At 42.5% G+C, this 14459-nt stretch overlaps 1 long non-coding RNA gene across 1 annotated transcript; it reads right to left on the bottom strand.

Moving 5' to 3' along the window:
* Positions 1–2298: 2298 nt before the first annotated feature.
* On the bottom strand, positions 2299–3313 carry LOC117258933 (uncharacterized). Its single transcript, XR_004501790.2, has 3 exons — positions 3140–3313; positions 2783–2921; positions 2299–2580 (listed from the first exon to the last, which is right to left on the bottom strand). It is a non-coding gene; the product is annotated as an uncharacterized LOC117258933 (long non-coding RNA).
* Positions 3314–14459: the final 11146 nt, after the last annotated feature.

Here is a 14459-nt window from a genome sequence, read left to right as displayed (position 1 = left end):
AGAGGAGCATCCTGTGAGGCGGCCGCAACCATATGGGCTGAAAAGGAGGACTCTTCTGGAGCTGCTGGCCTTCTCCTCAGGGACAGAAGCCTATTGTTCCAGCCCTGCCCTCCATGCCACTTAATGGTGCAGAACAGCGCTGTACAGTATTGTAAGCTGCTCTCTGCTCCTTTTGCCCTGTCGGGCCCTCAATAGCAGGGCCCTCTCCCTCTTTCCCTCTCACTCCCTCTCACTCAGTGGGTGTTTTAGTGCCCTCTTCTTTCATCCCTTTCTTCAGCTGCCTCCTCCCTTTGCTACTTTTGCTGGGTTGCTCAATGTTCGCTTGAGTGATGGTCTAATTGTCAAGGAACAATTAAGCCATCTGATTTCTCCCCTCTCCTCTTGTCATGTCCGCTTTGTTTTAGAATGGGGCTGCCTGAGTACAGGAAAGGGCTGGAGGTCACTTCAATATCTGTCTGGGCTTCGATGTAAAGCCCCCACCATGTGGTCCTCAATTACACTAACCTTCCCAGATAGAGGTCCATCGAAAATATGAGACTTAACCCCTTGATTCCTTCTTAATACGATCAACCATCTTTTTATGAGTTCCAATTCTGATGATAAACTTACTACTCGTATTCATATTTATTCTGACTTATCAACAAGCTTGTGGAGAGACAGACCTCCCAAAACCAGAGGAAAAGTGATTTATTGGCCCTTGTCTAATAATCAATCCACTCTAAGGCCTCCCCCTTGTAGGCCCAATAAATCTGTCTCTCCTTCTGTAGACACCAAGAAATATGTTCCCTTTTAATAGACAGGTGAGCCAAACAGCTGGGAGACAGCTTTGCCCAAGATGGGATGTCTGCACACTTTTACCCCCGCCACTCCTATTGTTAGTGTAATGTCACATCTGTGACCCTGTCTGCTCCCTTCTCCCATTTTGTCTTTCATCCTCTTCTCTGCTCATACCTTCCGCTCCATTTCATACTGTCTGGGTTCCTCCCTACGTGTGGAGGCAAGGCTCAGCACTGTAGTGCTGCAAAAGGACGACCGGACACGCGCATCAAATCCTGTTTTAATTTGATCCTCCTCCCGAGACATGCAGCTGTTTCCCACATTGAAACACAGGGAAGGTCAAGGGAATCTTCAGACTGCATGTGTGCGTTCTGGGTGACATTTTCTTTCGTTTTGATCCTGCAGCTTCAGTTGGACACACCTGTAGATCATGACAATCACAGTGTTAGGTAGATTTCCTCAGTGGAATTGTCATCTTGGGATGCATTATTGCACCAGTGCCTTGACTGAAGCAGCCACAGAATACGCTTTCTGTTAGACTTTGTAAACTGACCATTGGGTCGACAATTTTGTCTCATATCTTCATAGCAGTGCTGATAAAGGAACAAAAAAAAAATGTAAATGCAGATGCTCTTATACAGGACATGAGGGGTTACTGAATGGTTTTATGGTGATGTAGAAAATTATTAAATATATAAGTATTTGAATGTCACCATGAATAATAACTGTGTGAAGGTGTATGATTCAGCCATGGTAATGATTTAAATAATTTTGGAGGCCTCAGAGTCCTTGATTGTCTGCATGCAGGCGTCTAAGGAGGCTCCAGGGTGTCTGAAGGTTAAAATACTGTAAAATGAGGATGTCGTAGATGTTCAGACTCCAGTGGTAGACAGATTGGAGCAAGGGTTATACAACATTGTCTTGATTCCTCTAAGCGTAGCATGATTACACACATAAAGGTTGAATCATTGTTCTGTTTAAGTTTTTTGGTATGTCTCTGTCCATGTGCACATGCTGTGCCAAAAGCTTTTCTAATCAGATTTGTGTTGTGATAAACATATATTCAAGTAACATCAACTGAGGCTAAACGAAATTTATTCTTTTATTTATCGGAATGAAGACTGGCTAACAGAACAAGATTTTCTACATCATACAGGTATGAAAATATTGTGTATTATATACTATGGCCTTTGTGGACACCAGTCTCAGTTTAATTGAACACCTATGGGAAATCCTGAAGCAACATGTTCGACAGCAAACAGGCAATAAGAGAATGTGTTTTGGACGAATGGTGTTCATTCCTCAGTCAAGAGCTGCAGGGACTTGAAAGAAATATCTGCCAAGGAGCACTGAAGGATTAGGAGTTTGAAGGTTTGAGTCCTTGTGGTTCCTGAGTGCACAATTTTACATTTTACATTCTGCAGTCACATATTTCAGCTTTCCATTTTTGGTTTGGACTCTTGAAGAATGGGGTGTAACGGGAGTGGTTTGAACCCAACTGCAGCAATGAAGGCAAGCAGGACAGTTTGTAATGATCTTTAATAACCAGAATGAGAAGGCAGGCAAAACAGTTAAAGTCAGTTTCTTGGTTCAGGGTTCAGTCCAAAACTCTTGGTGTGGCACGACTAAACAGATCTAGTGAGTCACTGGCGTCTGGTGAATGCACACAAACAGTAAACAGTTCAAAAGTGTGCAGCGGAGGGAGCAGACGGGAGGTGACATCAGACAAGCAGAGGATAAGATACCAGGAGAATACAGAAAGAAAGCCAACATTGTGTGGAGCCGGCTGCAGGTTGGTTGGAACTAGTGAGGAGTTAAAGGAGCTATATGTTAGAAATCTAAAGCAAATAGTCGTAAAATCATCCTCATATGTCACAGAGACTAAGGAATAATGTTCATATAACATACTGATCTCACCGACAATAGTACAGCCAGAATAATTACATTTAAAAAAACATTTTTACAGACCGCAAATCATGTTTATGTTTTGAATTTGTGTTTTTACCTGTTGCGCCACCCACCGCCGTCTACCAGTCACACAGTCAGTAGAGTCTCAGCATCAGTTACAGTTACGACTGAGCTACAGCAGCACGGCAAGCAGTCTCCATCAGTCTCCAGCGTGCCGCTGTCCAGCAACCTCGAATCTGTAGGGGAGGGGGGGCGGAAACATGACTTGCGGCAGTATTTTGAATTTGAGTGCAGTAACCGTTTTGGCCATATTCTTACATACAGCACCTTTAAGGAACCAGCAGTGACAATGAGTGGATGCCGTGATGCACACACAAAGACAGAATGTGCAGCTATGCAGCAAAGTAATCCACAGCACAGGAAATCACAGGCAGCTGAAAACAGGTAAACTCACACTGCAGAGCTGACTGGCAGTCGAGAACAGAGGATTGAGTGGTTTACCAGGGAGGAGGAAAAGCAGAGGAGTCAGAGGCAGGTGAGATTGGTAACAAGAAACTGGTATGGGAACACACACTGGAAAGTCTTGCATAGAAATGACTAAGAACAATCTGACAACAAGAGTCTGTGAAGGTGGAGTATTTATAGTGAGAGGGAGTAATGAGCCACAGGTGAGCAGAGTTGGCTTGACGAAATGGGTGTGGTGGACCAGCAAGAGTGGGAGATGTGTGGACAGGTGATAGGCTGGTAGGCAGGTGTGGTGGAGAGACAGGGTTGGTGGAAATTAACTGGGTTAAATGGGAGAGTGACATGTATGGCACGCAGGAAGTGTGTACTGTGACACTGGAATTCTTTCCTGCTCCACTGTAAGCTTAACTTACATCCATCCATACATCCGTTTTCGAAACTGCTTATCCTCTTGGGGGTCGTGGGGGGGCTGGAGCCTATCCCAGCTGACATTGGGTGAGAGGCTGGGTACACCCTGGACAGGTCGCCAGACTATCACAGGGCTGACACATAGAGACAGACAACCATTCACACTCACATTCACACCTACAGGCAATTTAGAGTGACCAATTAACCTGCATGTCTTTGGACTGTGGGAGGAAGCCGGAGTACCCGGAGAAAACATGCAAACTCCACACAGAAGGAGCTTAACTTACAGTTAATCAAAATCTTGTTGAAAATGTGTTTGATGGTTCTGATAATACCCAACATAAGATGTAGTCTGCACTGCATTTCAAACCCTCATATCTGATCCACAAACCCTTCCATCAGCAAGTGTAGTTCATCAAAAATCTCTGAGTTTACCTGCTTAGTCTAGTTTCTCTGGGATAGAGCATCGGTCAGCTGCCTAAAAACTACTAAGAACTAAGAAGAGTCTATGTATTTCAGTGTGTGGGGTGGACATGGGCTGTGTGATGAGTTGAAACAAAGCACGAACGTAAATCAATTTAAAAACTATACAAAATAGATTTTTTTGCAGATATGTAGATGAGGAAAGGTTTTCTTAGGGGAGTGCATATTTATTTTGTAACACTAGGTGGTACTTGGACTGTAGATAAACTGGGTTTATTATTTATTTATTTATTGGGTGGTAAATAGACTGGGGGTAGTTGTATATGAGTTGTAAATAAAATTGGGAATTTGTTGAAATAATGTATGAGTTAAAATAAGAAATGTAGGAAAGGAGTAGGGACATATAGCCTAAGTTTTACTTCTACCTACTCCTTTTCGGATACTGTTATCTTTGTCTTGTTTGGTTTTTCATGTGTTTTTTTCATTCATTCATTCAAAATTAGTTGTTCTTTAATTGTACTATTTTTATGGTCAGTTCATAGATAAATTACAACTGTTAGCAACTGCATCCTAAATCATGCGGACAGTGACTTCGATGGTGTATTATGGGAGTACATTTCACTAATCATTACAAGCAAAATATTATGCAGTTGAACATCTCGACAAAGATTAGATTATGGTTTTGTAATTGTTGTAGAAGGTAATGTTCATTGTCAAAGCAGTTAAAAGGGGCTCAGTGTTTTGCTCAGGGACACTTGGCAGAGATAAGGTTGAAGTATAAAATAAAGTATGTAATATTCCTTTTGATAATCCACAGATGGTTTTGTTTAAGATGAAGCCAACCCAACATAACAGCTCTTTCTATGCTCTGTATTTTGTTTCAATTTGCAGCATTTCAGTCAAATTCCTGATCACGTGTGCTGCCTGATTGCTGAGAATACCCACTTTTTTAATTGTCAGAGTATTTTTCACATCCCAGCTAGTGGTTAATGATCTGCCTGTGAGGGCTCGCTGTGTGACAGCAGTGCAGGGCACTGTGGTGCTAATGAGAGAAGAGGACGGCCAGGCCTCCCCTACCACACATACAGCCCTTTGTCTCTCCCTCTGCCCCCCATCATTAGCTTAATGTGGCCCTCTCCCTCAACCAAAAAGGCCACTGCCAGTTTGGCAATGGGTTCACAGATGCAAATCCCTGCCCAGTGCTAATGGAGGTAAATGAAAATTAATTGATTCTCATTCAAAGGCCTTTTCAGTTGCCTGTTCTCCCTCCGTGTTTTCTTAATATGCAGACCTTGCCTCTTCAACAATACGCGCTTGCCCCTCCACCTCAACAATTCAAACATATTGCAATGTGCTTGCCATTGCTATGCAGAGCAGATGACACAAAAGCAAGCAAGGGAGCACATCGTCCTGACACCTAGGTATGCATGAGATGTGTACCTTTGCTCTTTGACCCATCATAGCCTGGGGTGTGGCTGTCTTGTTTAACAGTTTAAAGGCAAAGTTAATTTTTTCGCCTGCCTGCAAAGGGATAGTGATGAACTCACATGAATTATTTTCCCCAGCCAAAATAAATAATGTACTGTATGCAATCCTACCAATTTCAAAGCTATTTCATCATACTGAGCTGAATGTTGCTTTTTGCAAATTCACAGGGTCAAGTTTGTAATCCATTTTAAAGCCAAGGCTTTGACATTTCATTTTCTCCAAAAGTGAATGTGGCAGGCGGCTGTTACTGATTTATCCACAAAAAAACAACTTTTACTGACACTGGGGAATTGGCAAATGCTAATTTCAGACACTTTCATCATGCATGATCTACCAATACCATGCATGTTCCTGACTTGTAGCAGCAGAGTTAAGCAGCACAGACAGATTCAATTCTCAGGCTCTCAAACAAGTTGAACAGGGCTTCACATCAGAGCCTGCTGTGTCACAGGCTTACACAGAAAACATGAAACACCTGCTGACATGTAACTGAGGTCTTAGAATAAGTTGCATAAGTTGCTGGAACCTTGAACAAGACAAGGAGTATTCCACCAATTTTACACATGGAGCTCAGTTCATTCATCATGAGGAGTACTATTCAGCTTTCCAAAGTTTGACAAAATAACACCAACAGTGTCATCAGGGTTATCAAAGCTTGGATTTGAGACTTCAACATGTCAACACAAAGTCTGCATATCAAACCAGAAGTGTGGGATTTGACAGCATATTTAGTTACATTTCCAGGAATAACCTTTGAGGCTGAAAAATGAGGCCAACATGGAAGAGCCAAAAACTGCAGTTCTTTGAACGGCCACTTGAGGCTGGCTCCAGAAGCCAGTTAATCCTCATAGACACCCATGTTATAAGGCCCAACTTAACAGCAGAAACAAACATGCTAACCCTTCATGTCAACTGTATGGGGGATGATTTTTTATGTAACTCACCTGTTTTCATTTGGGCTCAGAGTTACACATAATTAAGGGCAGGTCGCTTTGAGTGACAGGCTGTCTGCCAAGAGTGTCCTTGGCCTCTCAGTCAGATCCACCCTGCGCTCCTCCACAGCGCCTTTGTCTTGTCCAAATATGATTACTCCTGGCTCCAGAAAACCAAGATGGGGACGGCTGAAATGCCAAACTCAAGGCTTAAAACTGGGAGTCCTCAAACCAATGTGTGACGTCACGGTACTACCAGACACTTTCGGTATAATACCCTTAGAACCATACCTAACCCTAAACCGTAGATCTGTATTGTGTTTCCATCACAGACAGTAAGTATGCAGGGTTGTTAACACACGGTAATAACCACACCACTGCTTCATCCAGTTCTCCTTGTATTTCCTCTTCACTGATACAGAGAAATGTTTGCACCTTGCTGATCGCCCACAGAACAAGGTTGCATGACATTTTCATAACATAAAGGAACAGGCTGGAATTTTTAGTCTTTGTCACAACTGATGGTATATCTAAAAAAAAATGGTTTTGTGGTTTGTGCATTGAGCCCTTGTCTAGCAAGAGTGTTGATACTTTATTGATCAATCAGGAGACTGCAGTGTTACTAGGTCCACCTTTAAGTATAAGATCAGGGCTAAGTACCTCAACGGAGGGGTGATGAAAAAACGGGACAGAATGGAACAGTACTATTGGAGCCATCCACAACTTGTGACAATGGAAAAGCAAAATAATTGTTGTAACTACCTAAACTGAGCTGAACTCAACCAGATTGCTTGGTGGGATCATGGCTTTTGAGACTAATGATCAGGATAAACTGGCCTCTGAATTTGACCGAATTTGACAGATTTTTTTTGCTTTGAAATTGACCGTTCTGTTTTTTAACGTCTCTTGTGGGTGCCCTAACTCGGGCTAAAAACTTTCCTCCTTGTTTTGTAACATCTTGAGATTTGATAGCAGGCAGTCAGCCCCATCAACACCTCTCGATACAACTACGATAATGAGGTGTGATGGATGGAGATGTCACATGTGGAAGATAAGGAAGCTCGGCTCACCGGATCCCTTCTGCTCTGCTGCTGTCTGTCCATTCTGTTTGTTTACCAATCAATCGATCACCCTCTGTTTTCCTTTTGTGATTAACCAAGCCTCCTTTTCCGTCTTCCCCCCTCTCTTGCTGGCTAAGGAGCAAAAAAATAGAGGACTAGTGAAACATTAACCAGACAGAGGAGAAGTGACAATGATGAAATGAGCCTGCAGGGATGATGCCGTTGTTATCTACCAATGGGACGATTGTTCCTGAGCCTGTAAAGTGCTGCCTGGGGTCAGCTGAGAGGTCAAAGTGGACTTTCAGCCAGGCTTTATCTTCTGGATGAGACAGGGGCTCATTATACTAATATACAAGACCATATTAGACAAATATACGACTTTCAAACTGAAGAGACAAAAGTAAATGCTTGGGATTTTATGCCATGTCTGGACAAACAGGATGTCACTCGCAGCAGTGACGCAGTTTCAGGAAGTCTTTAGGAGCATCTGAGTTGACAAGAGAGGATATATAACCCTTATAACTGTGCGAACGTCTCATTGCTGTGTTTCTGGTTGAATTTATGGAAAGCTGTGAAAATTGCACACATGGTGTTTATCTCACCAAGTGAAAAACATCACGACCTCCCAGGAAGTGCTATTCATATAAAACTGAATCACATTCACTGGCTTTGGCCAATGACAGATAGCTTTACATCTTTCCACAGACCATACCGTGAGACCACAGCGCCCATCAATTTAACAAGCAAAAATGTACAAAAATAGTCCCCCCGCCCCATGCCTCTAAACACCACCAACACACACACACACACACACACACCCACACACACACACACACACACACACGCACACACACACTCCCCCGCCCTACTCCAAAGTTCACACATACAAAATAACACAAAAACCAACACGTTTCAGAATCTCAAACCAATCAAACCCAATAAAACTAACAAAGCTGGGCAAGTTTTTTGAGTAGGCTATGAAAGAAAACCAGAGATGGCCCTACAATGAAAGCCAGTGAAAGGAGGGCCATTTGCTAAGCTATCATTCATGAGGTATGGGTCCCATGCCTGTACAAGCTTGCTCCCAGCTCTACACACTTGTTGCCATTGTGACACACTGGCAGAGAGAAGCCTCTGTAGTCCCGGGGATCAATTCAAACCCTGACAACGCCACACTAAACCAGGGTGCCATTTGTTCAGAGGAACCCCCCGAAACCCCTCTCCCCATCTGTCAGGGGGCCTCCGAGGCACTTTGTGTCCATGTGTATGTGTGAATGTGAGTGGGTGGGAAAGGGGGAGTGGGAGAGGAGGTTAATCAAGATTTGGATGCGGACGGGAGTGGGAGGAGGGCCTGCGCGGAGAAGGAGTGTGTGTATGTGTGCGTGAGAGAGTGAATGTGTGGTAGGGGAGCACAGTCATTATGCTGATTTCCCTTTTTCTTTCAAGACGTTAGAAGAATACGTTCTTTTACGTCCCTTTTTTCCTTCAGCCAGGCAGTCCTCTGCCACCTATGCTGCCCACTTTTATGCTACGGCAAGGGTGGTCACAGGGACAGAAATCTGGGAATCAGGTCAATTATGGATGGTGGCTTGCTGATAAGGGAGAAAGAAAGCGAGCAAGAGAAAGAGGGTGTAACAGGGAGAGGGTGTGAGACTGCTGTTTTTTTTATCATTTGGTTGAATGCTGCTGGGTCACAGCAGCAAGCCGGGCCTGACCTGGCCGCCTGTTTTGTCAGATCTGTTGTGACGCTCCTAACTAGATCTGTTCTCACACAGACCTCCCCCTTGAGTGCCACATAAACTTGATTTTTTATTTTTTTTGCACGGTGGTTCTCCTTCCAGTAGCTTCACACGCATCCGTGCACACCTGCAAATTCTCAAACCGCTGCTTTGTTTTCTATTTGTGTCCGTGCTATTGATGATGCAGAAAGGACGCGACAAAGCAGGACAACTATTTGTTCTGTACTTAATTAAGTAACCGTAAGAGTCCCTTTCAAACGCTTCCGTGCGGCAAGCTGCCTCAAAGCACAACTCCTGTTCAGTTCACACATCCGTGGCCCTAAAAACCAACCAGGCACTGTTTCCTGCTGACCGCAGTGTTCGATTGGGGTTCATGTTGGTTCTTGCTCACAATGGGACAAGTGCTGACCTCTGGCCTTGGAACTGACCCCTTCTCTTCCAGGGGTTAGGTGCTGAGACAGATGTGGGTAAACTTCCCCATGTGAACAAGAGAGTGGGGCCCACTTGTTAAAGGACTCTGTTTTCTCCCTCGTCTTGGAGAAAGTAAACCTCAGAGTGGAAGGTGGGTCTAATTGGTAAGGCCTGGATACGAGGGTTCAAATAGCAGCAGACCGGCTGAAGAGTACAATAGATATTAGTGAGGAAATGAGAGACTCATGAAAAGGTTTTGGTACGTTCGTGCTGCTAATTGGCAGTGTGAAGGTGTAATGAGCATCAAAAGAAGCTTTTACTAATAGGTGCAACTAATTGCACACCTCTCTACTGCGCAAAAAGGAGCATTCGGAAGTGAAATTCTCAACTGGAAAACAACATTTATAGAATCATATAGTGCAATGATATTTAATCAGCTTTACAAATAAATAAATACCACATAGTTGCATGTCTTTCCCAAAAGCCAGAGAATAAAACTGAACCCTAGAAGAAACCTCCAACTTGTATCTGACAGCCTAAAATGTATTTCAAATTGTGAATCAACTCCAATTCACAGTTTCCCCTGCTTTTCTGATGAGACACCAGTAGGTGGCACTCCAGGTCTGAAGGCTCGAAGGTGATATGAGTGAGTGTCTCCTCACAGAGCTGCAGGCTGAAGGAGCCCACAAAGATGATAAAATAAAGAAATATTGCAAATAATATAATATTAAAATGATGTTTAAAGTTGTCTCCAGCTTGTGTTGTGCTTAATATAGCTTATTTCTTGTGTTTAAATTGTGTCAGTCAGTCTATTGTATACTTAGTGCCTGTTTCTCAATATATTTAATAACTGATTGATTGATCATTCACTGAGTAACTTTAAAGTATGACCTACAGCATTTTAATTAGTACATAGACCAAGGCAAATGTTAAGAACCCTAGAAAACATCAGAGAATATAGATAAAGTAAAACCCCAAATTAGCTTCTGTAACCAAATTTCTTTTTTATTTTTACACAGCTAGATTTTAGATGGCAATACTGTAAATTTCTCTCTCTGCTTGAATGCCCAACCTGCTGTAGTTACCAGCTCTGGGTCAGGTAATCTGGCTTTGCATGGGGGCCACTTTTGCAAAAACATCAGGAGCTCAGGGGCCAGTTTTCTAGGAATTGAGGATGTTTGGGGCTAAGTCTGGACCTCTGTTGGAGGGTGTGGGGGATCCTCCCCTGGCACTTTTTTGATAAACAAGCTGTTTTTTTTAATGCCTTTTAAATAAACTCTAACGCCTAATTTACATACAAAGTACACAAAAAGGTTGAATCAATGTATTTTCATTGTAAATTAGAAAATGCATGCTTGGCAGGCCACCTGGCACCCCACAGGCCTTAAGTTGAGTTTCACTGCTTGAAGTTTTTTATGATGTATGTGACTGAGATGTGATGGGTTGTTGGAGTTCAAACAAGCCAACAATATCAAACAATTAGATAAAAGTTACTTACGTGTACGTATTACTACATACAATGGCTTCTTAATTACAAATCAAGTTACCAATAAACACTCTGACATTCATCATTCCACTAACCTTTAATTTTTGATCTACTTTAATACTAACAATTCTATGCTTTCAAATGCAATATCTTTTATTTTCACATGTTGTATGCCTATAAGAACTTACCTTTACAAACACTGTTATTACATCAAGCCCCCTAAAGGATTTGGTTACATATTTATGCTCTCTCTGATCTCGAGCTGTCACATTCAAATAGATTGTCATTTATCATGCAGTATATAAACCAGTTCATATCAGGGAAAGAAAGAAAACAGTTATATGCTAATTGGCCCTTTTATTACATCTTTTCTCTCTGCTTATTTGATTTCGGTGAGTGAATTTCTCACTTTGGTTGCCAGGGTTGTCACAAGTAATTTTTACATGCCAGTGAAATACCAAGCCAGGATTCTGCTGGCTCCTGTCTAATGGGTGCTGGTCAAACTAATAATTAAAAGTATCATACGACTGGGATACCAGTAGAGAGACAATGACTGAGAAAGGTAATAACAGGCCATTTCAATCACCCCAAATGGGACAGCCTGGTTGGATTCAGGGGAGACCTTTTCTTCAGCCTTTCAGACACAGCCCAAATATGTGAGGGGTGTCTGCCCGGAGCAGCATCTCTCCCAGTGTGTCAGTGGGAGTACGAGAGCCATGTGTGTCCTGAGTGTGAACCTTTCATTTTTTCCGTGGCCGAAGAGTCATAAATGTCTTGTTCCTATTGTGTGGGAACTCATCTTGGACATTGTCCCCGTGGCTCTGCACACCAGTAGCCAATAAATGGAACATGGTCTCCTATCGAGCAGCAGTCTAGCATTCCTGGCATTTCCAGTCGGCTGTCTGGCATAAGGTCGGAAGAGACACCGTCAAGCCGAGAAACCTCGTTTTGGTTTCTTTTCCTGTTGAGGAGGTTTTGGTTGTCTCCAGACTGGAATGTCATTGTCTTCAGTGTGTTTTTCAGTGCAGAACCAAAACATAGCTCATTTTCACCTGATGCAGAGACTGATCCAGGGACACAATCAGCATCTGAAGCCCTAAAAGCAACTTTTGATATAACCAGCAAGACCAGTCTGGCATAAACCTCTGCTTTGTGACACATTTTATTGTCTATGTAATTTTTAACATTATCCTTAAAGGGAAAATTTCAGCATTAGGTGATACAACAGATAACTGTTGTTTGAATGACATTTAGACGTTAATAATTTCTCTCAAAAACAGAAACAAAAATACAAGGCTTGAATTTTTGTGTGTTGTTGTGTGTGTTCAAATGCTCCCAATGGGTAAATGGTATTGCAAACTCGCACAACGGCAGCCTTGATAATTTTACATAGCATATGTCATCTACATCATATTGCATGTTTATGTGGTTTATTAAGGTGGCAGTTTAACTAGACGACAAGAACAATACTGCTCTCATGTTTGAATGGTTAATAGAGTGTGCCAGTAAACCCAGAACTCCGTTAGCGCTTTTAGCACTTCCGGTTCTCTCGTCTAAAAGTCAATACGTTTTTTGAATGGGATTTTGGTAAAATGCCTCAAATAAGGTCTGTGGTTAAGAAAAGCTTAAGCGAGTTTCAGATTTTGTTCTATGACATAAAACACGTCAGTAAATACCCTACTTGTGAATTTTGAAGCTTTTACGTGTCGTAAAAAAGGCGGTTGCTAACAAGTTGCTCAATACAAACAAACCCTGTCGGGGACATTAAACGTCATCACCCCCGAACAGGCAAGAGTTCTGGCCGTCCGCCGTTACAGCTTCTTATTTAGCTTAAACAGTCCGATTTCCCCATTATACAATGTTCTTAAAATAAAGCAGCCGAAATCAGTTGAAAGCTTAATGGCGGTGACGTCAAGAGTCATGCGACCGTGGAGTAGTCATGTAGTCCGTTAAAGCCTAAAGTTAGCTTTTTACTTCTGGCGATCGCATTTAAGCTTCAAATGCGGTATGAAAGGTGTTCATATGTGAAGATTATCTCGCAGTATCATAAACTTGTGTTAGCCACAGAGCTTATTTTCTGACATAATCCAAAACGCAATGCAAAAATCGCATTCACTTTCTCTTCCGGGAACCAGCGCGATGCTAAACTTCCGGGTTTTGACATCAGCCCTGGCACACTCTATATGAAGCTGAAGCCAGATGCTTAGCTTAGCTTAACTTAGTTTAGCTTTGTTTAGCTTACTTTAGCTTAGCATACAGACTTCGAACAGGAGGAAACCATTAACCTGGCTCAGCCCAACATTCAAAAAGCTCACAAAATGACATGTTGAAATGTTTTGGTTTGTTTGTGTGTGTTTAAGGTATCTTTTAAAACTTAATAGAGCCAGGTTAGCTGTTTCCTCCTCCTCCAGCTATCGTCGGCTTCCGAAGTAAGCTAGGCTAATCTATCTTGATATGCGTGGGTGTTAATCACTTCACATGACAAGGAATCTTTTGTTTCTTTACTTTACTTAACTTCGGCAGGGGAGTACTGAACATACAACCATTTACAGGCAACTCTGCTGTGTTGCAGTCTCTAGCTCAAGCACAAAACAGCAAGCTAACGCAGTCCATGCTATGAGCTGCGAGCACCGTTTAACCTTTGCTACTGACTCCTGCTAAAACTTGCTGTCTTCATATGTAATCATGTCATGTCAGCTAACCAATCAAAATGTTACATACATGACTTCAACGCAATGTCATTCACTGCCGTGACAACGGCCACGCCCCCTTTTAGGTGAAAGTTTTGAACTCAACCCGGGAGAGACGCTAGTCGCGGCAAGGAGTTCATAATGCCAAAAAGTTGCTGTGTTGTTCACTGCACAGCAAACAATTAAAAAAAAAAACAGAATTGCAATTTTCTTTGCACCCAGATAGAGTGAAGAATGGGGGAAGAAGAAATCTGTGGCTCACAGCCATCGAATGGCAGGGTAAAGACGGAAAGCTGTGGGATCCAGCCAGTCACTACACCTACGTCTGTGGCAGGCACTTCATCACATTAGATGGCTAACGTTAGCTAGCTAGCTAAAGTCAGTTGATCTCAACAATAACATGAGATATTCAAAGCCAAGAAGTTAATTATAATGAATGTTAAGTAATGAATCGACAGACATGAATTGAATGAATGAATTGACAGGACATTCAGGTAGCTGAAAAGGGCACACACCTCCTATCATTTTCTCTTTCTTGTCATACCGAAGGTGATCAGGACCTTCTCTCCGTAGCATGTAGCGTAGCTGGCCATTTCATCCGAAGGGGAAGACTCAACTGATTTGTTTTTATTTACATTTTATGTGTGTGAAGAGCTCTGATTTTAAATTTG

Source organism: Epinephelus lanceolatus, chromosome 8, assembly GCF_041903045.1.
Source record: "Epinephelus lanceolatus isolate andai-2023 chromosome 8, ASM4190304v1, whole genome shotgun sequence".
Lineage (NCBI taxonomy): Eukaryota > Metazoa > Chordata > Actinopteri > Perciformes > Serranidae > Epinephelus > Epinephelus lanceolatus.
This window is presented reverse-complemented; position numbering and strand designations above follow the sequence as displayed.